The sequence below is a fragment of the Leucopleurus acutus genome (assembly GCF_964270905.1).
Source record: "Leucopleurus acutus genome assembly, chromosome: 3".
NCBI classification, from domain to species: Eukaryota; Metazoa; Chordata; class Mammalia; order Artiodactyla; family Delphinidae; genus Leucopleurus; species Leucopleurus acutus.
The window spans coordinates 108,870,994-108,897,286 of NC_139145.1; the positions used below are offsets into that span (position 1 = coordinate 108,870,994).

General features: G+C 34.1%; 1 pseudogene across 1 annotated transcript; it reads left to right on the top strand.

Annotated features, from left to right (window-relative positions):
* Window positions 1–1,320: 1,320 nt before the first annotated feature.
* On the top strand, window positions 1,321–12,045 carry LOC309958938 (chromobox protein homolog 1-like; annotated as a pseudogene). Its single transcript has 2 exons — window positions 1,321–1,453; window positions 11,458–12,045. The product of its transcript is annotated as a chromobox protein homolog 1-like (transcript).
* Window positions 12,046–26,293: the final 14,248 nt, after the last annotated feature.

Genomic DNA, 26,293 nt, shown 5'->3' on the forward strand with positions numbered 1-26,293 from the left:
AGATACCAAAATTTGAGGTGAAAAAGGACAGAATACCAAAATATTACCTTTTCTTGAAAATCCCCTCATTAAAAAAGAAAAATTATATATGTTTATTTGTTTCCTCATGAAATTTGTATCCAAATACTTCTTGTTACATTTTATTATCTTTCATTTACTTTTTTGGCCCCACCACTGCATTATCAGCAACTCAAAGACCATAGGGCCGTTCAGTTAAATTTGAATCTATAGTATGCAGTACAGTCCTTGGTATATTGTAAGAAATCAAGCATAATTTGATAATGAATGAAATTATTTGGTGATGCAGAATTAAAATGAGCCACATTTGTTCAATAAAAATTAAGTGTCTCCTCTTTGTAATGCATATTGTCAGGTGCTAGAGGTGGTGTTCTGATCAACACAATCTTATAGGCAACATTTTAGTAAAGGAGACAGATATATATCTAAGTGCACCACTTATTATTTAATTACAATTATAAGAAAGTTCTATGAACAAGAATTAAAGGTGCCATGAGAAAGTAAACAAAATAATATGTAGTTGTGCAGGTCACTGCATCTTTGAAGAAGCAATCTCTCAGATCTGACACATGGTAGGAATTACCTAAAAATGTATGGAGAAGAACCTTTGGACATAAGGAACAGCATTTGCTAAAGCCCTAGGACAGGAAGCATTTCAGCATGTCCTGGAAATGAAGGATGATTTGTATGGTGGAGAGCGGGTAAGAGAATGGCACAGAAGGAAACGTGAGTCAGTTAGATTAGCTTTTGTGGAGCTGACTTAAAGAAATGGACTGATTGTAAAAAGATTTAGGAGATAAAAATCAAATGGCTGCAGTAAATAAATTGGAAGCAGACAAAGGTAGATGTGAGGTGATCAGTTCAGAAGTCAATGCAATGGTCCAGGCAAGAAAAATGATAATTTGATCTCAAGTTATGCCAAATAGGTGGAAAGAAGTAGATGGATTTAAGAAATATTTAGAGGTAAAATGACCTTTAGAGAAAATTGGTTTTTAGGGTCATAAAACAAACAGAGGGGAAAGGAAAGGAACTAGGTCTGTCCAAAGGAAAAACAGATTTCAGAAATACACTAGATATAGTTCATTTTACATGGTCAACCTAACAATAATTTCCAGTGGATTTAAAGATAAATAATTGCCACTCTTATCCATCTTTATATGACTGACTTCCACATCTTTATTGGAAAAAAAAAAGAATGTGGAAGCCACCAATTCAATTGAGATTCCTTATGAATGTTAAGTACCATTGTGCTGTTTTTTCAAGCTCTTTTAAGGTAGATAAAATCTTAATGTGACCGTTATCATGTATGTTCCTGGTTCATCAGATGAAAATCAACCCTGTTTCCTTGTCCTGGGTATACAGAAAGACTACAGTTTGCAGCCTTTGTTCTTCTTGCTCAGGGCCATGTCATTCAGGACTGGCTGGTGGAACGTGGGTAAAATTATGCACCTCTCATAAAACATCCTAAGCCAACCTCTACACACTCTTTTCATTTATCTGTTGGCCAGTTGATGCAGAAGATACCTGGGACTTACGTAAGGATGAGAGACCCACAAAATTAAGTAGGCTGGGTCCCTGTTTAACTACAGAATAGGATTTTTCAGTAGAGCCTCCAAACTCACATGGGACTGTGATAAATAAATCACATTAACTTGAGCCACTGAAACTTTGGGAGTGTCTAATATAGACACTGATGAACATAATATACAATGCTACCTTTTTTGTTTTATTTATTTAACAACAACAACAAATATATATGCCAAGGAATTCTACTAAGCACTTTGTGAATATTAAATCATTAACCTTATGAAATAAGTAATATTATTTCCATTATACAAGAGAGGAAACAAAATACAAGTTCACACAGCTAGTAAGTAGCAGAGCCAATAATCACGTTCGTCACTCTGACTCTGACTACAGAGTTTCTGCTGTTAGTTTCACACTGTACTACCTGAATTTAAATGAGTGTTCTTTTAAAAAAATACTCATTTATGGGAGCTACACTTTGTGGTTTTCCATACCCTTGAGTATTTTAGGAGTTTCATATCAAGGCTAATTTATTGAGAGACCAGAAAATCCATTTGGCCTAAGTCTCATATTCAAGAAGAACCTCAAATGTAATGTGGTTACATTTAAGTCATTGTATTTTGTATGTTTATGTTTAACTACATGTTAGTTAAATATAAAATATTAAAATTTTTGTAACTTTGTTTTCACACTTCATTTTCTTTCAAATTACCAGGGACCATTAATAATTGGAAGTGGTCCAGGCAGGCTCTTAGTCTCTAAGGGCCCTGTTTGGCACACTCACTGATAAGTATCTAAAAAAGATTAATTTTATATTCTCTGGAGTTCTAAGTGAACTCAGCACAAGGTCTCATTGAGTATGGAAAAGGTCGCAGAACCTTAAGAGTTATGGGAACATTCCATGGCACCACCAGGTAAGCCTCCAATGCAGCTGCAGTAGGCAAAGATAAATGGCACAAAGGGGCTGAAAAAAGGTAATCCCTTGTCTTGAAATAAACTTCAAAAACTTTTAATTTTCATCTAATTCTGGGAGAAAAAACATGGTTCAGTCTTTTCTATATTCCATAAGAAATTATTATGCCACATCTAATTAGAAGTTATGTTATTGGCAAGGGAATTGTTTGACTAAGGCACCTGTGCCACCTCTGACTCACTTTGAAAAGAGTCATGGGATCTGTAACGCTTACTTGGCTCTACTGAAAAAAAAGGAAAGCTCTGTAGCTAATGAAATGTCAAAAATGTAACATCTCTAAGGGTTTGGCTCATCCCTTCAGAGTGCACCAGAGAGTCAGCACCAGGCTTAAACTTAAGTCCCTACACAAGCTGAGAGCTTTGAGTTGTGAAGAATATTTGGGTTTCTGTCTCTATTTTTCTGTAAGTCATTGTTTCCTGCTTTCCTAAACTAAAATTATTTCTCCCTTTAAGGAATAATTGCATTCATGGGACTTAAGATTTAAGTGGCATGATTCATATATATTGTGCTGTCATTTTACCTATTTACGTATGTAATATGCATATGTGACTTTTATCAGATAGCTAATATGGTCCTTAGTGGCACTAGTGAAATTGTATGTGCTTGTGTTTATTTTTGCCTGTCATAATTTATTAACTTTAATTATCTAAATCCCTCTTCCATACACAGAACTAATTCAATTTAAACTCTGTTTATGGTTTTATTGGTCTTCTAAAGAGATCTAATCAGGGAGAATAATCAATTGAGTAAGCATCTTTTGAAAAGATGTCTTGAGTTGTGTAGGGGAAGAAAAAATATTTCCTCTACCCGTCTTAGGTTTCAGCTGGGGATCTGTAACAAAAGACAGATTAACAAAAGAAAAGCATTCAATTTTATTTCTTATAAGTTTTATGAGGCCTGGGAGTCTCCCAAAGGATTGGCAAAACCTAAGTGCTATATATGAAGCTGAACAAAGAGAAGCAATTGTGGAAAAGTAGAATATATGTAGAGATGAAAGGAAGATAAAAGTCATTTTAATAATGTATGTACAGAATTCCCTCAGCCTGGACTCCCTGTCTCTGGTAATAAGAATATTTCTTTCCTTCTGGTACAGGGAGGACATATTTCACATGGGAGTTTTATTTCCTGCTCTCAAGAAGAAAAAGGGGGGTCAGAGTGCTTTTCTTTTACCTGCTGCTTTTCAAGTGCCTTTAAATCAAAATAATTTTCATGCCAGAGTGATGTATTTTGGGGTGACATATTCTGCCACCCTTCAGTGGAATAATAAAAGAGATCAAGGAATTGAAGTTGGATGGTCAAGATTTTAGTTCCAGATCATTTTTACTAATATTTGAATGAAATTTTTGAGACTCAATTTCCCCATGTGTTAAACCAAGATAAGAATTACTAGTGAAAGTATTATAATAATGTAAATAAAGTAATAACTTTTGTGGAAACACTTAAAACACTAAAGTTTAATGCAAATGTTAGACTTTTTATTTTTAAAATAAATAATGAAAAGGATAATGTAGACAATCATGGTAAAATGAAAGTCATTATTATTATGAAGCATGTCCCATTTTGGCATTTTTGTAACAAAGCATATTAATTGTATGTGCTCTCACTAAGTAACTATTGAAGGTACATAACAATACAGTTAGGATTTTCAGTGTCTTTTCTAAAATTTCACTCATTAGTCTTTACTAATCTAAGGAAAACATTATAAGTATAAATGAAGATTGAAGAAAATATGCATGATACTTTAATTTTAAACATTAGAAATTTTAAATAAGAAAGGAAAACAATTTTGTTGAACATTATTTTATTATATGTATCATCCACTTAGAAATGTAAATTCATTATTGAACAAGACAACTTTATATTGGGTGTTAATATTTGGCTCAAAAAACATCTATTAAATAATGAATTTATTTGTTATATATTTCTTTATAACAGAAAAACTTTACTGAATTCCTTTGGTATTCATTATATTTGTATTTTTTCCAAACAGTTTTAGCTCAGTATTCCACACTAATTATCTATTGCAATTCGGATGGAGCATACCTCAAACTAGCATAAAACTCAATGTTTTGGAAAAGGTGACCAAAGTATTTTTCTTTTGAAAAAAAATAATTTTTCAAAAGATAAACACTCTGCTATCTATATATGGCCAAGTTTTTTTTTAAGGAAAAATATAACCTCAAGTAAAGTTAACAGAAGAAAAGAGGCCACAATAGTATAATTTAAGTTATTAAGATAGTTAAAAATTTTGAGATTACGCAAACTGCCAAATAACGGCATAAGGGCCTACTACTTTTATATTTTCCTATCCCACTGAGTAATCCAATATGTGTTTTAAAATTTCTATGTCTATGATTTTTTGACACATTTGAAATGTTATTTATGGTATAGTTTAAAAATTGGCATGCATTGTTTATGTTTATTTTGGCTTTCACACTTTTGAATGAGATTTACTGTATTCTTTCCAAAAGAATGCTTTTTAATTTCCTAATGAAAAAGAAATATAATTATTACAAACTTTATTTTTCCAAAAGTTATAACTCATATAATACTACTGAATAACATACTATTTTCATGTAGACAAAATTGATCCTGAAAATACATGCTGCCTTCAGAGTTTCTAAAAAATAGGCATAGAATATTAGTCTGAAAAGATTAACTTTTTAGTGATCAAATATATTTATTTGCTTTTTCTTCTATAAGTACCTTTGGAATTTAGACTCATACATTCAAGTATTAAGCTGTTTTTTTTTTTTTTCCACAGACCTATGGATCATAGTTAACTTTTGAGTGAGTTACATGTAACAATGACTGTGGAGTCAAATAATAATTGGGGAAAATTCTCCAGCAGTTCATAAAATTATATCTGTGTCTTACTTGCAAGCACTGAGGGGTGGCAGGTTAAATAGGTTAAGATCTTTCTAGAGTGGCATCAAAAGTTGTTTAAATTGCAATTACAGTTTATAGTGCAGCTGTTAAAATCCACCAAACCAAACTTCCAAAATGACATTTTCCATTTATCTAAGGAAATTTGCCAAATGTTTAATTTATAGGCATCTCACCTGGGCCCTTTTCCAAACATACACCTTTGAATGAATTATCTCATCTTTAGCTTTTACACACAAAACTGAATGTCTGTAGGTGACCTGTAATGTCAGTGAAGTTAAATCTGCTTCATATTGGTGGTGCTTTCAGACATGTAACTTGCATTTAAATAAGATAAAATAGTTACTAACTCTCCTGAAAAGAGATTTCTTAAAGGATTTCTTTTTTAATGTCTGTTACAGATAAATATTATGAATTCAGTTTCTGAAATCTATGTGTAACATTGGAGGAAAACATGGAAATGGCAACATCAGTGCACTTATCTGACCCTTGTAAATGTCAAGTGACAAATGAAGAAAATACATTAGGGTGTACTTGATAATTTTTGTTTAGCCATATGTATATTAATTATATTTTCAACCTCCTAGAACATTATGTACTTAATTTTTTCATTGAATCAAATAGTTACAATATTAGCCAAACAGGAGAATACTATTTGAAAATCGATTTTGCTATGTATGGCCTGTCTTGCTATCAGAATGGACTAGCTCTAAATTTCAGCAAGCAAATCAGACAAGGGTAAAAAATGTAGGTAACTGAATTAGTCACTTTTCTTCTGTCGGTCAGGAAAAGGTGATAAATACCTGGAAGAATTCCAAGGCTTCCCCTAAGTAAAATGGCCTTCTCTGTATCATCCTAAATGTTCAAACAGAGCTCTATTCTCTTACTAGCTGAACTGCCAGAATATTTGAATGATAAAACCTTAAGTATAGAATCTAAAAATAAATAGAACTATCCCAGACTGTAAATCCAAGCTTTTGTAGAACATAACATATAAATGAGAACATTGAGCATTGTGTAGTTTGTAGTCATTAAAAATGAAGATTCAGAGGATCTCAAGTTAAATATAGACCCCACCACATAGAAGCTGTGAGACCTTGGAAAAACTAATGTATTGAGGCCTGAGTTTCCTCATCTAAAAAATGAGAATGATAATTGTACCTGCCTGTTAAAGTGTTTGGTAGGATAATACCAAATATTGAAGAACATGTGCTCAGCACAGAGCCTGGCAAATTGCAAGTACTCTGTAAATGATACCCATTATTATAGGTAAATTAGAATTAATATAATCAACGAATATTTCATTAGGTCCAAGGTCAAGTGTCTAAAGGTCTAGAAGTTGTTGTCCTTGGAAGAAAATAAGAGAAATACATATGGGATATAAGTAAATACGGGGAAGGAAATAGAGAATCATGGTAGAAACTAGACAAGCCAATTGTACTACCTCTAGTGAATTAATTTGCTAGTGTGGGAGATGGGACTCACCCCAGGTCTCTCTGCTCCTGACCTGACCTATACTCTTTACAGCTATGCTATATAGCCTCTCATTAACAAAATTTCAGACATGTATTTGGATATACTGTTGTTGCAGAAATAAGAACATGTATCATTAGACTGAAAAGGAAGTCTCATCTGAGCAACTGAGAAGGAGAAGTTGGGAAAAACCATTTCAGTGGGTCACTCTCTGAGGCAATGAAGCCTTAGTCGTTGAAAGCCTGTTTGAACTTTGCATAACATGAACTTGATTTGTATCCCAGCTCTAAAACCATTCTTCTTGTGTAACATTGTTCTGGGACTTTCACCTCTCTAAATGTTGGTTATCTTTTTTAAAAAAATGAAAATAGTAAGGTAGCTTTTAGTACAGAATAAAATAATTTCTTTAAAACATTCAGCACAGGGCTTCCCTGGTGGCGCAGTGGTTGAGAGTCCACCTGCCGATGCAGGGGACATGGGTTCGTGCCCCAGTCTGGGAAGATCCCACAAGCTGCGGAGCGGCTGGGCCCATGAGCCATGGCCGCTGAGCCTGCGCGTCTGTGCTCTGCAACAGGAGAGGCCACAACAGTGAAAGGCCTGCGTACCGCAAAAACAAAAACAAAAACAAAAAAGAAACATTCAGCACAGATTCTAATAAACAATGATGCGGGTATATCATTGTTATTGTTATGTTGTTTAAATAACAAAGGTAGCCCATGACCTGAAAGATGAAACACACATTGTTAAAGATGAAGAACAAAATTAATACCTTTGTGAGCATAGATGTAATTTCCAGAGACAAATTAAGCTTTGGATATAAAATTAGCAACCAAAGGTCCTGAGTCCTGGGGTCAGATAGGCCAGGATTTCAATTCTAGTCTGCCACTTAAGTACTCTGTGAGCTTGTCCAAGTTAATTACTCTCTTTAAGCTTCAATTTCTACATCTATAAATGATATTGGTAATAGCAATGTAGAGTTATCTGATTCAGTATTGATTTAGATTATATTATAATTGATAACAATCCAGTCTACATGTCCTTCACAGATGTTCAAGTTTAATTCCTTTAGTTTATAAAAACAGATTTATTCCCTATTAGATTATAAAAATGCCAAGTAGTAGTAATTGCTAACTAAAAGTATGTTTCTATGGTAAGCACTTAATATATGTTAGCTATTCTAAAAGCTATACATTGAGAAAGTTGTGCTTCTACTAATTTGATATATGAAGACTTAAAATAATTCTGTTATGGAAGTTGTTTTCATGCCAATCAAATAGCTAATAAGTTTATTATTCGTTTTTTTGTTGTTTTATTTTAGTCAGTGCAAAGAAAATAAAATCTTGCTTATTTGACTTTTTAAAATCTCAGACCACATTATCTTTTACAAAAGGAAATATATAGAGTACAACTTCAAATACTAGGAGGATTTTAGTACTATATATAGAGGAAAAATACCAAAATTATTATACACTGGAGCACTCTGGTAATATTCCTTCCAGCTTTAGTCAAGACATTGTTTGGTGCTAGAGTACTAAAGGTGATTTATTATAGATATCAATTTTATTTTTGGATATGGCCTTTATTGAAATTTTCTCTAGTATTTCTCCCTTTAGAGAAATTCACAGTCCTCTCAAGAAAGCTGTAAGGAAATTGCTATTTGTCATGTAAAATACTTACATTATTTCATTCTGTTGTCTGTGAAAAAGCTCTGTATACAACCTGAGATTTAACTCTGAATTTTTACAGCAGTAGAAGCCTTAGAAGTGAAATAGAAATGAAAATATAGTATTTCCAATTATAATAGAAAAAAATAAAGATCCAAGCCCAAAACACAGAGGCCTTTTATAGCCACATGCAAATGGACGGGAAAAGAGAAAGAATATATTCAGCCCCCAAACAGAAGGTAAGGATAAGGAAGTATTATGGCTTTCAACTCTCATTTGTGTTGCTTCTACCTCAAAGCATCATCACATACCATAAGTTCATGTTCTGCAATCGTAATGATGCAGTTTCAAATATAATGGTAAAGGAAAGTGAGCCATATGAAAAAGCAGCAGGGAATTGTTGTGCCAAAATCTAACTTCTTTTAGAAGAAGGATTTAATAGGAATCTCACTGTGCATGAAAACAAGTTATGCAGATGTAGGTACATTGACATTTCAGTCATTTCAGCTCTTTGTAGCTTGGGCATGGATATCTCACATGTGAATTGAGTTTTTAGAGCTTCTTGCCTAGCCACATGTTGGGATATGATTAAACTGAGTCCAAGTACTGAATCAGGCAAACAAAGACTCAAATGCATTTAGACAAGTTTTTACTTATTTCGTCATGTATGTGGTCTAAATATAGGCAGGAAGACTATTATACATGTACCTTTGGCATTGTATTATAAAGTATTTTAAAAGGAGAAACTCAGAGGAAAAGAAAACGGTGTTCACCTTTTTCATTTTTGCTGGGATATGAGTTAAGCTTGGCTCTCACATCACTTTAATTCAGAACAAACTAGAATGTGTTCTAGGACATTTTTAAATCAACTTTACTGAGATACAATAAATTGCAAGTAAGTTTTTCATTAATGGATATTTGATTTGTTTCTAACTTTGAGCTATTTTGTTTACAGCAGCTATGTTCATTCATGAACTTATCTTTGCATTAACAGAAGTTTTTATTATCTTTGGTAAATACTTAAGTGAATGGCTAAAGTTAGGTATATGTTTAAGATTTTAAGGTGCTGCTAAGTAAACTTTTTAAATTATTATACCATTTTACATTGTCATCACCAGGGTATGAGATTTACAGTTGCTCCAAATCCTCATCAACACTTTGTACTGTCAGACTCTTCACTTTCCTCCATTATCATGGGTGTGTAATGGTACCTCATTGTGCTTTTAATCTGCATTTCTCTGATATCTAGTGATATCTAACATTTTATCAGGGGCTTATTGGACAACTATATATATATATAAGAATATATATATATATATATTCTTTTGTGAAGTATCTTAAATATTTTGCCCATTTTCAAATGTGGTTGATTGTTTTCTTACTGTTGAGCTACAAGAAGACTTTCTATATTCTAGAAGCAAGTCCTTTGTCAGATTTAGCATTTCAGATATTTTCTCCAGTTCTGTGGCTTGCCTTTTCATTTTCATAATTGTCATTCAAAGAGTAAACATTGTTAATTTGAACAATGTCCAATTTCTCAAACTCTGGGGTCATTTTAAAATAGTTGAAAATCATTTTCCTTAAAGCTGTCTAAATCAGTATATAGGTATTCTGGTTTCTCATTCAAATGTGAGTTTATCCCGCTCTCTTCTTCCAGCCATTTTCCACCTTGTTAGCCATCCTTTACCTTACTGAGCCAAGAGAACACAGGCCTCTGTCAGCTGCCAACACTCAAAGGACTCATGAATTCACATACCTCCCATGAAAGCAATAAAGGAAGAGAAAGTAAACATCATATTCCATTTCTTTAGGCTCTTTTCCCATTTGATCAGGCCCCCAAATTTTTGAGTTTGTACAAATAAGCAGAACCAGGATCAGTTTTAAGCAGAACAGGGAGAGGATGTTAAAACCATACTAAGTGTGTTGATCTGAAGCCAGTAAAACTAAGTAAATGCAAAAAAAGCAAGCAAGAATAAATAGCATAATATAGTACAATAAAGAGAAAGAGTATCAAATGTCCACATTTAGGGGGAGGAAAATTTTGCATGGTTTCCCATAACATATCTCAATCTGGAAAGGTATAAATATACATGATAAATTGGATCATGAATTGCATTTATAAAATATAACAAGTAACAAGAAAGTCCAAGTGGACTAACAAATTCACTGTAAAAAATAATGGAATAATTGTCATACTGGTGATAATATTCTAACTTGATGCAATTAAATGAACTACACAAAAAGTATTGGCAGCTACAAATAAAAACTTTAATTTTTTGCAAAATGAAAAAGAAGAAAATTAAAAGAAACAACTGTCATCAAATATTTTAACCTCAAATATGAGGTTAACATCTATAATGACATAGGTGTATTTGCATAAGTATGACCTGACAAAACATACCATAAACATATAATGTAATTAAATACGCAGTAATAATCAAGGAAATTAAAACAAAGCAGTCTTAGAATATAGCTCTTCTTTAAAATAATATATTAAAAATTATGTAGTATACAATGTTTATGAGATGAAGCCAGCATATTTAAACACAGGAGGTATTGTAAATATTTGTAGCTATTTTTGAGAATAGTCTGGCAGTATGTATGAAGGAAAATCATATTTCTATTTTTTGATATTGAAATTGATTTGAAATAATTTACCTAAAGAGCAAAAGGAACTAAAGCTTTTAAAAATACACATGTATAATAATTAAACAATCTCTAATGATAAATATCTAAAAACCTAGCAAAAAAAATGAAACAATGGGGGAAGGCCATTAGCTGGAGCCTGCGGTACGCTGCTTCAGTGAGGGGCTCAACCGCGGTCAACCGGCTTGTTGCTTTCCTGGTTGTCACTCCCCCGGGCCGGCCCGACAAAACACGCCAGTAGCGCGACACCAATTCTTCTCGGGCTCGTAGACGCTGCCCTGAAAAGCATCACCCTTTATACCAGAAAGCTGGCGGGCACTATGGGGAAAAACAAAACAAGAAGTGGAGGAGGTGCTAGAAGAAGAATATGTGGTGGAAAAAGTTCTCGACTGTTGGGTGGTAAAAGGCAAAGTGGAGTACCTCCTAAAGTGGACGGGGTTCTCAGATGAGGACGACACATGGGAGCCAGAAGAAAACCTGGACTGCCCCGACCTCATTGCCGAATTGCTGCAGTCAGAAAACAACACACGAGACATAAATCAGAGGGAGGCAAGCGCAAAGCTGATCCTGATTTGGAAGATAAGGGGGAGGAGAGCAAACCAAAGAAGAAGAAAGAAGAGTCAGAAAAGCCACTAGGCTTTGCCCAGGGTTTGGAACCGGAGGAGATTATTGGAGCTACAGACTCCAGTGGAGAACTTGTGTTCCTGATGAAATGGAAAACCTGATGAGGCTGACCTGGTCCCTGCCAAGGAAGCCAATGTCAAGTGCCCACAGGTTGTCATAACCTTCTATGAGGAAAGGCTGACGTGGCATTCCTACCCCTCAGAGGATGATGACAAAACAGATGACAAGAATTAACTCCCCTGAGTACCAATCTCTGTCACATCTGAATGTGGGCTTCAAGTGGGGAAAGAAGGAGTTCTACTTGTCTTGACACCATAAAGGTGGCTTGAAAAGATGTCCATTGACATCTTCTGTGCCCTACAGCAGCCCAAGTGCTTTAAAGCTGTTCCTTGCTGTATAGTTTGCACACCCATCCTAGTGGAGGGGAAGGAGGGTCAGTGTTTCAAGGCAACCCATTCTGAATTTTGCTGAGAAAAGCAAAGGGCCTTCTATGAAGGACAAAACTTGCAGAATGGGATGTGGGAGAGCAAAAAATACTGTAGATCTTCAAAGAGTATCTCCACAGCCCACAGCCTTCTTCCCAATAGTGTTAACTCTGCATTTTTACAGCGTAGCATGTATGTAGTGGTTGGCTATTATTGGTGTATTATTTGGGGTGGGAGGGATGGAGTGGGAAAGAAGGGAGATGGGTTAGGATCAATTTTGTTAAAATTTGGGGCCTGATGGCAGAAATGGTGAAACAAAGGAAAGAACAACTAATGATTCGGTTCTGTGTTCAGAATATTTTATCCTTTCAAAGAATGTCATTGGCAACCTAAATGAGAACTGTGAGAGACTGTTTAAAAGTTGTGAATGCCTGAAACTTAGAAGCCAAGGTGTTCCCTGACTGAGCTTAATGCTGTTTCTGAAAAAGGACCAAGCCAGTTAAGAAGTTACCAAAGCTGCTATTTGGGGGATGGAAACTGGTTGAGGAGGAACAGTTTTATTGGAGTGTATACACAGGCAGATCATCCTGTCTTAGAGGTGCTAATTATTGAAATTGACAAGAAGACCCTTTCTTTTCCAATTATGAAGTTATAAATATGAGCTTCTCCACCCAAGCCACTGGCTGAAGTATTTGAGGAAGGGCAGATGGTGGTATAGGAGATGAGAGAGTAGGGAAAGACAAGGGTCAGTGCTCTTCAGGTGGAAAACTCTTGGAGCCTCTGTGTTTTGAACTTTGAAACCATTGGTGGCAGGGTTCAGTCACTGACAGTACAAGTTCACTGAATCACTTCAAGAGTTGAATGATTTCAGAAGCCCTGGTCTCAGGAGAAGATTAAATTTTCATACTGGGGCAGTGGTTCACTTTAAAACAAAACAAATTTTTTTAATCCTAAGAATTAACTAAAACCCAAAACACTGTCTTGAATCATCAGATCCATCATTTCTTGACATCGTCTAGACCTGCATCTAGAACTCCACTGTAAAATCTTTTTAGGCATGTGTTAGATTTCTGTGAAAACTTTTGTTTAAATGTTAAACTTCATACCAACAGTGTCAGTTTTTGTCTTAATAAAACTGTAGATTTATTTTTAAAAAATGAAACAATGACTATAGTAATGTTATGGCTATTTAAATTTTGAAATGCCAATCTAATAAAAATATTATGTAAGCCTTTCAAATAATAACCATTAAGACTGTATCAGTGGAAAATAACTAATATTACAGAAATTTACTATTTATAAAATGATTTCATTTACTGCATATGACCCTCAAGCAACCATATAGTCAATGACAATATAGTTTAGTATAATAGTCAAGGGTAATATAGTATAGTAGATAAGAGCTTGACCCTCAAAATAGGCAGTATTCAAACCCCAACTTACAAACTTTGTAAACTTGGTCACATTATTCATCCTCTCTGGGATTACTGGCTTTCTAATCTGTAATGAGGATAATAATTAGACCTACCCTGTGGATTTCCTTAAAAGATTTAGATAAAGCATTAATGATATTATAAGAAACTTTTATTATTCCATTGTTCCAATAATAAAACTGGCCTTTGGAAAAACATGTATTATCTAATATAATTTATTAAGTAAGTGTTTGCATCAGAATTTGAATACAGGCATCCAGATAACACAACTGTCACAAGTATGATATGTTATTCTCATCTGTCCATAGTTATATATTTTGCTACCTCAGCAAAAGAATGTAATCTCCTGAAAAAAATTGAGTCAAATGCATGTTTTATTTCTTCCAACTTCTCCAGCCCTCAACAGTCTATATTAATGGTGTTCCTTAGGTGAGGAATTCCCTTCACACCAGTTCTAACAAGATGATTGAGACAGTTTAAAGTGTCCCAGTGTGAACTTCTTCAACTTACTTCATTTCTGCCTAAAAATCTCTTTGTTTATTCACCTTCCTTCATTATTTCTTGTAAGAATAAATCTGTCACCATTTTATTGGTAATTTATTTCTATGATTCAAAACTGAGAACATTATCATTCCTCCAGTCATCTGATAGGCTGTTCCAATTATATGCCTTGTGATATAATTAGGATGGGGGATATAAAATTTCAACTACATAAAATATAGATGCATGCAGAAAAAAAAAGCTGCAATGTAATAAATAGAAATCAAGTGATTGCTATTTTAGGGTTATGGAATAATATGCCAACTTTTAATATCAATCTTCTTTTTAATGTTATACTACTTCAAAAGAAAAAAAATTAAAGAAGCACGGGAGAAGAAAAAAAGGCTGGTAAGGGACTCATAATAAATCATTCCTCCTAAATCCCTATGTACAACATTGTACTACAAAACATATTTTTTGGCCCGATGAAAATCATAGAGTTTGATATACAATTTACTTTAATTTTATCCTGGTATGTGCCCTATAAGTTTTGTCCACCTTTTTTTCCCCACATAATTTTCTAAATTAGTGGACATTTTTATACATAAAAGTTTGTAGAATGTTCTAAATGTATAGTTTCTTTTTATCACTATTGCAAAATTGCTACAGTACAATATAAAAGTAATTGTTGCAGGATAATTTCAAATGATTAACTTCTCTATTAGTCCAAAAATGAATTTTGTAATAATCATCACATTTCCTTACTTATTTTAAGGTAGTTCTAATGGTCAGTTTTATGTGTCAACTTGGTTAGGCTATAATCCCCAGTTAATCAACCTAGGTATCACACTAATCTAGATATCACAGCTAATCTAGATATTGCTGTGAAGGCATTTTGTAGATGTAATTAACATCTACAATTAGTTGACTTTAAGAAATTATCCTTGATAAACTGGGTGGGCCTGATCCAATCAGCTGAAAGGCCTTAAGAGCAGAACTGAGGTTTCCCCAAGGAAGAAGAAATCCCACCTGTGAACTATATCAGTGTCAGTGTCAGACATTTTTCAGTCTTACCTTTCTGACAGCCTGCTATAAAGATTTCAGACTTGCCTAGCTAAAGCCCCCCTACATATGTATCCACCTGATTATTAAAATCCTTTGATGAGCATTTATATAGGATACAAATACTTTCACCTTCTTTGCCCATCCAGACAGGTCTATCCACATATCTCTTTCCAGATCACCTCGTCACCAGTTTTCCAATGATGTTCCTTCCAAGTCCCTGACTATCCAGCCAAATCATTGGCCATAGCTCATGGATCAATATAGACTTATGGTTCTGGCTGTCCCCTTATAGGCAAAATGAACAACCAAGTACACTACTCAAAGTTCAGCCCACTGGAAGGATTTCCCATCACTGTTGTCTTCAGTGATGATCCAGATGAGGGCTATAGGACTGCAGCTGTCCACTTTCAGATGGTGTCTTCATATTAACCGGATCTAAATTTTGTTTTCTTCAGTCAACTTGTTGTAAAGAACTTATAAGACCATGGGTACTAGCTGGACAGACAAGATAATATAGCAAAATAGGGGCCATAGGCATTTGAACCACTATCTCATGTAACTTACATGTGCCTTCATGGTCTGCTTGAGTCCAATGTTATAAATATACTTCCATTTGATAATGGACAACTGATGGGCACACTCAGTTTAATAACTTAGCACATCAGACAACATCCAGTTTGTGATGGAAAGTTCACATTGCATGGTAACTTGGTGGCCCAGAGTTAAGCATCCAGCATCTACTGAAGCCCAATAGCAATCCAAGAACTGTTTCTCAAAAAAGAATAGGTATTGACAGAGGATGGCAGGGCTTTCCTCCAAAATCCTAAGGGTCTGAACTATGATTCATTTATAGAGGCCAGCCAGAGGCACCAAACAACATCTTATTTGCCACTGACACTTCAAGCATCACTGAATCTTCTGGATCATATGGCGTCAAGTGGTAGAATATCTGGAAACAGCATCCTGGACCTGTTGCAGAAACTTCTCTTATTCCAGGTCCCACTGAAAACTACCAGCTTTTTGGGTCACTCAAGAAATGGGCCAGTGAAGCATACCCAAATAAGAAATATGTTGTCTCCAAATTCAAAAGGGTCCATGAGGTATCATACCCCTCTTTTTATTTGTAGGATAAACACAGCCACTTATCCTTCACTTTCAAAAGAATATATTGACATGCCTCACACCACAGGACATCTAGAAATTTCACTGAGGTGGAAAGCCACTGAATTTTTGTCAAATTTGTTTCTAAATGTCTGACATGGAATTATCTTACCAACATGTTTGGAGTAGCTACTTCTTATCTTTCCAGCCTCTTTCACCACCTTCTCCTGTGATTGTCCAATGGGCTTATGAGCAAAGTGGCCATGGTAACAGAGATAGAGGAAATGCATGGGTGGGCTCAGTGACATTGAGTTTCACTCACCAAGCCAACCTGGCAACAGTCACTGCTAAGTGACCTGTCTGCCAGCAGCAGAGACCAGCACTGAGTTCCAAAAATGGCACCATTCCTGGGGTAATCAACCAGTTACCTAGTGGTTGGTTGATTACATTGGGTCACTTTCAGCAGGATGGGACAGTGCTTTGTTCTTACTGGAATAAACACTCTGCACACAGATTTGCCTTCCCTGCATACAGTACTTCTGTCAAAACTACTGTCCATGGACCTACAGAAAGCCTCATCCACCATCATGTTATTCTACAAAGCTTTGCAGTAATCAAGAAACTCACTTCACAGCAAATGAAGTGTGGCAATGGACAAAATGGTGTCCACATGGGCAGCCATACTTCATTTAAAGCAAAATATAGTCAAAGAAGGAGTTGATGGTGGAGGATAGTTTACTGCTCATTGACTAATAATTCCGGAGTTATTAGCAGGAGAATTTGGGAGGAAGGGAACTATAGTAACTCAGGACAGAGGAACAGAGTTACATACATTGTGAAGAACAGAGTGTGAGAAAACATGAATGATCCTAGAGGCTTGCTTATTGAGTGGAGAGGAAGAAATCAGGAATGAAAAGTAGGATATATTTAGTTTTGATAGTGTATTGAAGAGAGACCCTTAATTCTAATGGAATTTACCTGTTTTTGCAATGGTTCACACCCTTGACTGCAGCCTAAAATCTACCAATACTGAATAGAAGCCCTATCCCCAAACTTATTTAATTATTCAAGTATTTGCTTCAGCAAAAGATGTGATATAATTTAAACCCCCCCCCATGTGGTTCTAATGCACAGTTAGTGTTGACTACTAGTCATTAACTACTGAGACAGTATCTTGAAATGAGTCCCAATGATAACAGATTGGGATTTATGTTTCTCCTGGTCATCTGGTCAGTAGCCATCTGGTATAGGAAGAGTATAGAATGGAAAGCAGTACAGGAAGTTAAGCACAATCCCTGTGTTTCTTCACCTAAGGGAAGAATGAAGATTCTGTAATTCTAAGCAAGTTCAGTACATGTGTAAGATAAATAGGCAAAGAAACTGTTTATAATTGAGTTTTCTCACTTGAATGTCCCCAGGGTTGGTGTGTTCAACAACCTTGCAATAACTGTAGGCTTGTGCTCCCTTCTGAGACCTAATCATTTGTGTGGTAGGTCTTTGGTGGAAGTTGCATCAGGGAAAGAAGCTGAGTCTTAATAGAATTAGCCTGATGAGATTTTTAGTGTTCTCTTCAGGTTTTGAGATCACCAAATTAAATTAGAACATAATCTAGATCACATTAGAGAACATATATTTGGGAATGGAAAAAATAATTGCAAGATATTAGGATTCAAGGGAGTGCTTAGTGATATTTATGATAGCACTAAGTGATTAGTGATATTTATGGTGCCAAAGTAAAGTATCACTATAGACAGGTGTAATTAGATTTCTGTTGTTCTTAACAGTTAAGTGACATTAATGATCTAGCAATATATTATCTCCAAAAAGTAAGGTTGTAACCTCCAGACACTTGGAAAAAAAAACATTACCTAGAATAAAATCATTTACAATGAGGCAAGTTTACAGAAGAAGAAAAAAAAAAAACTCTTTTGCAGATTATTTAGTGCTTTAAGAAGGACATGGATTCTCACATACATATATGGAATGTCTAGCCATAAATTTAGTCTGAGGAGTAAGTGTGGAATATATAACTATACATATTGATTTATCTCAAGGAAATAGGTTTCCATGATTTAACAAAATATAATTGTATAGTAAAATTAAATAAGTAAAAGAAAAAAGATGAAGTTTTTTTTTCTCAGCTTAACAGCTTAATTTTTTTTAAGAAACACGAGCTAAAGTTCAAAATAATTGGTAACAATTTTATGAATCCTAAAATGAACTCTTCTTAATGATTAATGTCTTATTAAAGGAAGCCCATCCAACTGGAACTTTTAAAATAAAATAGTAATAACAACAAAAATAACAATATCAGATCAAGAACTTTTCAGAAATAAACCTAAGTGACAAGATTCAGTTGGGCTGTACTGATTACATTCATATTAACTATTTAACTATTAACTATTTACCTTCATATTTAACTATTTAACATGAACTCAGGAAGGCACATTCCAGTCACTAATTCTGTCATCTTTGTTCATCATTTCTCTTGTTCTAGCCCATCTCTACCATTTGGGTCTTCCCTCAGGTATCAAATGTTACTTGGAGGACTTTTACGCTGTATTTCTAAATCATTAAACCAGAATAATATCAGTTATTTTCTTATAACTAGTTCTTATTTTTTATATAATTGAATTTTTAAAGCAGATAAAAACATACAACCTTAATATAATCTTTACAAAGTAAAAACAAATACATGTGATTATCTATTTCACCCCTTTGTATCACCCCATCCTGTTCCCCATAAGTAACTATTTCAGTTGTTCTTAATTTTAGTCTTTACATTACTAAATAGCATAGGTGTACTTGGATTCATCAATTTTAGGCATTACTTATTTGTTATGGTAGATAATGACTTAGCCTTTTTTCATATCACTTGTCACTCTACCACTTTCCAATATCATTATATCACAAGTGGGGTTAAACTAATGTATTAATAATAAAATACTAATATTTTATTATTATTAATGACTAATATTGCATAACCATGTAGTATATTAGTAATACCTTTTCCTTTTGATACCAACTTTTTATTTTTCTACATTTCTTTTATATAAATAAATACTAGAAATCTATACAAATAAACAAAAGCATCAACTAAAAATGATCCAAAAACTAATAACAGATGCTTCATAAGAGTGGATGTTCAAGAGACTAATAAGCATATGAAAAGGTGTAAACATCATTAACTATCATGAAAAAGCAAACTAATACTAAAATGAAATAATACTGCACAACCTTTAGAATGGATAGGATTTAAAATAATTACAATATCAAATGCTGACAAGGGTGTGGAGTAACTGGTAGGTTGCTGGTGAGTGTGTAAATTATTAAAATAACATTGGGAAACTATGTGTCAATTTCAATACAACTGAATATATAGCTAACCATGATGTAAAAATTTCACTTTTAGGTATATTCCCAGGAGAATTGAGTTCATATGTCCACCCCCCAAAAAACATATATAGGAAAGTAAATTACAGCTTTACTCATAATAGCCATTTATAGAAAGCAATCTAAATATTTCACAATGGTAGAATGTATAAATGCATCATGGTTTATTCACACAGTAGAATACTACACAGCTTAGACACAGCAAGGGGTGTGTGTGTGAATCTAACAAACATAACAATGAATGAAAGAAACCAGATGTCCCCCCAAAAGTAGACACTGCATGAGTCTATTAATTTGGAGTCAAAAAACAGACAAAACTGGGTTATTCAAATATTTGTTATCTTAGTTGAGGTGATAATTCCACAGTCTATATATATATTTGTCAAATCTAATCAAATTGTATAATTTAAATATATGCAGTTTAGTGCAATTAATTTAAACCTCAATAAGTTTAAAATGCATAAAAAATAAATACAGGCAAAAGGTAATAAAAGTCAAAATAATGATTATTTTTTCAGGAGGATTGAATAAGAAAGAACCCAAGGAAGCTTTCTATAGTGTTGATACTGTCCCATATATTTATCTGGCATGTATGGTGTGTATGTGTGTTTCATTTACAGGATGAATTTTAAAGGATGAGGCAACACAAGTTTCTAAGAGTTGATAACATGATGTGAGGGAAACATAAATCAAGAAGAGCTCCTGAGGTTTTCCCCTGAATTAGTGGATGAATTGTGGTATTATTTACTGAAGCAGAGAGTAATGGATCAGGTGTAGGTATATGAGTAGGAGTGATGGAGGGAGGGACAGATATGTTTTCTTCTTATCTTTAATTTTTTGGAATATATTATTTTGAGAAGCCTACCAAACATCGAAGTGGATAAGGTTAATAAAAGGTTAATATATGAATCTGGAGTTTAGCAGAAAGATTAAAACTTGAGATAAATATTCAGGAGTCAAACTCATATAGATGATATTTAAAGCTTTTGCAATATATGAGCTCACTTAGGGAGTTTTTGTTCAATGATTGAATACTGTGGCACTCCAGTAGTTGAAATTCAGAAAGTATAGTAGGATTTTTCATTCAACCAAGAAGTTATGGCTGAAGATATGAGGGAAAAATAAGGATATGATATTTTGGAATCCAAAGATAGATTGTTTAAAGAAGAAGAAAATCCAGTAATTTCAATTTGATACATGTGCAATTAAGGTATGCTAAACTATTGTAATAGAAACAATGTCAAATCTAGGTGGTTTTATGTACTAAAAGTTTATTTCTAGTTCATATGTATCCTGTTTTTATTAGGTAGAAAGGGGAAGGGTACCCTACCTCACTTGACATTAAGGGCCCAAAGCTAAAAGGGCTCCGTCTTCTTCAAATTTATCTTCCAAGATCACCCTGGCCATCCATAATCAGCTGGCATATAAGAGGAAAGAGGGAAGATCAGACATGGGAGATTTTGCAGGCCAAACCTAGAAGTGGTGCTTATCACTTCTATCTACATACCTCTCATCAGAATCTTGTTATGTGGCTGCAGACAACTGCAAGAAAAGCTGGAAAACACAGGCTAGCCTGAGTATGTGTGGCAAATAAATTGGTATGATGAGAGGCCATCTAGCTTCTGCAACACATATCAGAACTCTCTCAGACTTACTTTTCATTTACCAAAAGCAACTTTTTTTCTTCTTTGTATTTCCTATGTTCTCCTATTACATTTCATATAATATTTTTCAGTGCAATTACATATCTGCCTGTAACAGATGCATTTCAGGCCTTTATCTTCATGGATCCAAGCAAACAAATCAGCATAGAATAGAGAAATTTCTGATGACATTTTAATGATGATCGAAGTTACTACACAATTTGGCTAAGCACACCTGTTGAGATCTTGTAGTTGAGCCTTAGCCAACCATTCTAATAAGAAATGCTGTGTCCAGTTTCATTTGATTTTGTTACAGACACACACACACAGAGGGAATGAATTTGCTAGTAGAGATTCTTTGAAAGAGACAACAAACACTTTGAAAAGAGAAAGGATAGTGTCTAAACATTTAGACCCCTGACTTTGCAATAGGCCTACTCTAATTAATTTTAGACCTAAAAGGGGCAATTCCTGGGGTTCTGTTATGGCTAATATGGAGGGAAATCCAAATAAAAGTAGAATCCAGTTTCCATGAAAGCATAAGGCCAGAAAGAACACTGCACTTAGGACCAGTGTAATAAAGTCTATACTTCTCCAATTACTGGTCCAGCGAACTGAGAAGATGCATTTAACCTCTCCATGAAGTCAGATAATGACATCTACTTCACAGGGCTGTTGTTAAATATTAAATGTAGTGATGCAAATAAAATGATTTTCAAATTAAAAAGAATGAAGTTCAAAAAAGTATCATTTCTTCCTTTCTTGAATATTTTCAATAGCAGTTTCTTTTTCATGACCAGATATACATACTTGTATTTGTGTAATTGCTCATATAAACTCTATCACCCCCTTTACCTTGGTTTATACCATAAAACTGAGTAATAATGCATGTGCCTAATTCCATTTACCTCTCCAAGAGATGGAAAATGTAAATATTGTGGTGGCTTCCTGTCAAAAAAAGGCAGTTTATTCTTGCTACTGAGACCTTACTTGCTTGTAGTGGATTGCTAACATGATTCTGGTCCTCACAAATTAGAATATTTGATTTTTATAATCTCTAAATTACTGACAGAGTAGCAGAAAAAATACTGTTAGTATTTATTATATAATTTAAGTTCTATAATTGAAATCATTAGAGAATGTTATTTAGAACTTAATGCAATATATATTTTAATAGACTTGTGGTTCATTAATAAAAGTAATATATTTTAAATTTATGAGTTTACTTATATGAACATATGGCCTTTGGACTTAGTTATCTTGGAGCACAAAATGCTAATGACACACGCATGTATATAACATATATATGTATAAACACATATGTTTATATATACATAAAATATATGTATAATCAATATATAATAGTGAAATAAACACATGATTTATTGATCAAATACCAAGCCATAATATTTAAATGTTGCACAAATGAAATCAAACTTCACCTCATAAGGAAATAGCAAAAGAAATTAAACATCGAATGTAACACAAAGGGAAAAAATAGACATACAGGGACTACGAATAGTTTCTTAGACACTTGAACAATCTGTGCATGTTTTCTGGTTGCTGAAATGTGGCTCTTTTATAAACTTGGTTCTTTATAGTCACTGTCACAGGGAAGCACACGTTAAGAACAGTAGTGGAGTAGTTCCAAGGGTCTTTAGGATTGTCTGAATTGCCACTCAATGTTGTTATCTCTTGGCTTGAAGAGAAAAATTATGGATAGAACTCGTACTGAAGTCTGTAAACAATAAATAAAAGCTGTTGAGTAGAAATAAGATTATGGATAGAGGCTAGCAGAAATTGAAATAATTTTGTAGAATAAGTTTTGAAGTAAAATAATTTTGTTACTTCTGTATTCTATCAATAAACAATACAGCATAGAACATTAAATTATAGTGGTATAGTTACTCTGTTACATTTTCGACTTATTTAAAGACAGACTAATGGCAGAAGTAAAATCACCCCGCAGGTTACAGCCACATATACTGTTCCTTTGCTTTCTATTTATTTCTATCACAGAGTTGTTCTATAACCTAGAAATTTCTCCTCACAGCTTGGGTGAAACCTAGGCTTGATGAAACATTTTACAGTTCACCAGTGTTTTTTATCCAGGCACTGTTTTCTTTAAGACTTTTGAAATACTGCCAATTGTTAAATCATTTTTATAGCACGTGCAGACTGAACATATACTACAAGTTTCTGAAAGTCCCATAAAAAATTAAAGTCATTTAGTAACCCCAATAATTGTGCACTGACCTTTAGAATACAATAAACCTGTATTTAGCTTGTCCATTAAAAAAAAAAAAAGAAATAATCCTTCCTACAGACCCATGCTCAGTAGCAGTAATGATGAAGTACCTATGGTAGTTCTGAAGAAAACAAAAAATAGGAATTAGGAAAAGATTCAGTTTTTCCAGAAGGGAAACACTAAAATGATATGCCAATAAGGTATACGTGTTGGAGGGGAGGGAATATGTTAAAGTAGTAAGAAAACCCTTTATTTAAATGGTGCACAATTCAGGTACACCTAGCCTTGGGAGGAAAGCAAATAAATTTTGAAATCTAAGATGCACCACACACAGTTATGAATTCTTACTATTCTACAAAGATTCAAAATATTATGTGTATTATGCTACTGTAACAAATTACCATAAACTTAGTGACTTAAAACTTTACCGCAAATTTATTATCTCACTCTTCTGGTGGTCAGAAGTCTGAAAATCAAAGTGTCCACAGGACTGCGTTCCTTCTGGAGGTTCAAGAGAAAATCCATTTCCTTGCCTTTTCCAGCTTGTAAAGGCCACTCACATTCCTTGGCTTGTGGCCCCTTCCTCTACCTTCAAAGCCAGCACTATAGCATCTTCTCTCCTCTCCAAGTTTTATTTCCATCTTCACATCTTCTTGTCTGACTGTGACTTGCCAACCTCCCTCTTATAAGAACCCATGTATCAATAATTGTGTTGGACCCATCTGGATAATCCAGGATAATCTCATCATCACAAAATCCTTAATTTAATCACATCTGTACAATCCTATAAAGTAACATATTCACAGGTTCCAAGAATTAGGACATGGACATTTTAGAGGGGCCATTATTCAATCTACCACACTAATTTTAATTTAAGAGAATGTGCTTTCTTTACTTTCCAGCATGTATTTCCTACCATAATTTTAAACTTTAGATCTGATACTGAAGCCTGTGAAGTCTGGGGTCTACAGTGAGCTGCAGCTCAGTCTATTTAATTTGTTTAATTTAATGAAAGAACTCTTCAAACAACAACAAAAAAACCTTTTTTGCTGCTCTTAAAAGCTGTGTTATCTTCAGATCAGGATCATGCAATTTATTTACTACTAAAGAAAAACAATTTCAACTTGCAAAATCAATTTTCTTCAAATATATGTTATCTAAATATGAACTGAACCTTAACCTGCACATTTGGCTTCTGCTGCCATTAGTTTTTCTCTTCCTCTCACTTTATTATGTACAAAACCCCTTCAACCAATTTTCACAAGAGTTCTTGTCGCACCAAGTATTTCAGATATTAAGTTTCTGAAAGGACCCATCACCCACCTTAAGGCATAAGTTACTCAGTACTTCCCAAAATCTTTTATTTTCATTCTTTTCTCACTTGCCACGTGGTGCCTTCTCAGAAGCAGCACAAACCTCTCCCCTGGCCTCCTGCACAGCAGTTTAGAGGCTATTATTTCATCAAATCTAGCAGAGGTTATCAAAGTTTTTTTTTTTCATTCTAAACAATTAGACATGTTGAATACACTTTTCCCTACCACATGTCACATAATATATTCAATTTATTTAGTAATGCAAAGAGCAGATGAGAAAAACATAAATCACTGCCTGTTTCTTCAATTTGTAGACTTTGAATGTAATGCCAAAAGTAGTAAATGCTAGTAGGGCCTTTACTCTTTGTGACCAAGGATGTCTCAGAGAGAATTCAAAGCCTTAGTGTTGATAATTATTCTGAGTGATTTACAGAGGGATTTTGAAATTATTTGTTGTTGGAGAGCTCCACAGGTAGGAACTTTCATCTATGAAAAGAATTGGAAGAAATGGATCATCATGTAATGTTTTCTACATGATTAAATATTTATGGTTTTAATCACAACAAAGAAATTGGAGAATTCTTTAATGTATTCAGTGACATGTGTTAAGAACTTTCTTTAGCTTATAGAATTACTGAAATAAGGAAAATAAATGTTTCTTTAATTTTCAAAAATTATATTACAGTCATTTTATTTGACAAATATTAAATGTTTGTTACAAATGTCCTTGAGAATGAATGTCTCTAAATACAAGGAAATGTCTTTGTTTCCTTCCTTTCATTTAATTTTGTTATTCAATACCTGAATTGTACTAATATTGGCAAAACTAATATAAAACAATTTATTTGTTCCAATTCTCAAGGACTAAGTAATTAAACACTTCCATAATTTTGAAGCATCTAAATTATCAATTTACTGTGGCAGGTGTGATGGTTAAGTTATGCAAAATTATCCACAGCCCACGTCTCCCTTGTCTTTCTTTACTATAACATTGTAAAACGTTAAAACATTAACTTTCCCCTAATCTTGCAGCTGGCGTAGCCAAGGATCCAGTTCTAAAAGATGAACCATAAGCAGAAATTGCTTGGTGGGGCTCCAAGAACTCACTTTAAAGGTGGGTGGAATCAGCTGGAACACTTCCCCCTTAATTCCCCCTCCCATTTAACTTTCCTACTTCTTCTTGCCTGGATTAGAGATGTGATCCCTGGAAGTGAGTGGCTAGCTTCAGACCATAAAAATTAAGGGTCACATGCCAAAGGTAGCAGAGTAGGAAAAGGAAAGGACCTGGATCCTAAGAATTTAATCCACTACGCTAACATTGGGTCTTCTACATCTTTCCTCTTTTTGTGTGAGATAAATAAATCCATTATTTATTTAAGTT